Source organism: Austrofundulus limnaeus, unplaced genomic scaffold (genome assembly GCF_001266775.1).
Source record: "Austrofundulus limnaeus strain Quisiro unplaced genomic scaffold, Austrofundulus_limnaeus-1.0 Scaffold1975, whole genome shotgun sequence".
NCBI classification, from domain to species: Eukaryota; Metazoa; Chordata; class Actinopteri; order Cyprinodontiformes; family Rivulidae; genus Austrofundulus; species Austrofundulus limnaeus.
Genome location: NW_013954377.1, coordinates 1 through 756, shown reverse-complemented (window position 1 = coordinate 756; position 756 = coordinate 1).

Below are 756 nucleotides of genomic sequence, written 5' to 3'. Positions count from 1 at the left end.
CCCCCCACCCCCGCCAAATTTTGCTGCTCTGATGTCTGGCCAGAACTCATGCTGGTGTGTTAGCTCACATGCCACACACATTTAAACAAAATAAAAAATGACTGAAGGGTTGTCAGTATAACGTATAATGCGAATAATGCACTGCACTATGTAGAGTGGATAACCTGGTAATTGTATATATAAAAGTTTATATTTTCTCATTTCTGCTCTCAATTACGTGACATGATTAGGCTCCCTTGAATACTGTTTTAAAGTTTCAAACTAAATTATTTCGTAGAAGGCCATACATATGCTAATTATCAACTGTTTCAATGCTGTCAAGCCATTAGCTTGATGGTCTAGTCCAGAGGTGGGCAATTCTGGAGGGCCACTGTCCTGCACGTTTTAGAGGTTTCTCAGCTCCAGCCCTGGTTTGAATAAGTTGGTGATTAACAGGCTTCTGCAGAACTTGGAGATAATTCAGTCACTGAATCAGGTGTGTTGGAGCAGGGAAACAAGTAGGACATCAACCTTCAAAAACCAGGGTTAGACACATCTGATCTAGTCAGAATTAATCAATATTTCTCTAAATTTAAGTAACTCAAAAAGCTATCTGCAACAAGTAAGATGTTTACTAATCTTTTGACTATCATCCCATTTCAAAAGATCCAAAGGGATAGTCTAGTCAATTTTGAAATGGTGTACTGTAAAAATACATTATACCTTACTTTAACACAGTGGTTCCCAAACAGCTTCTATCGGACCCCCTATGAGAAA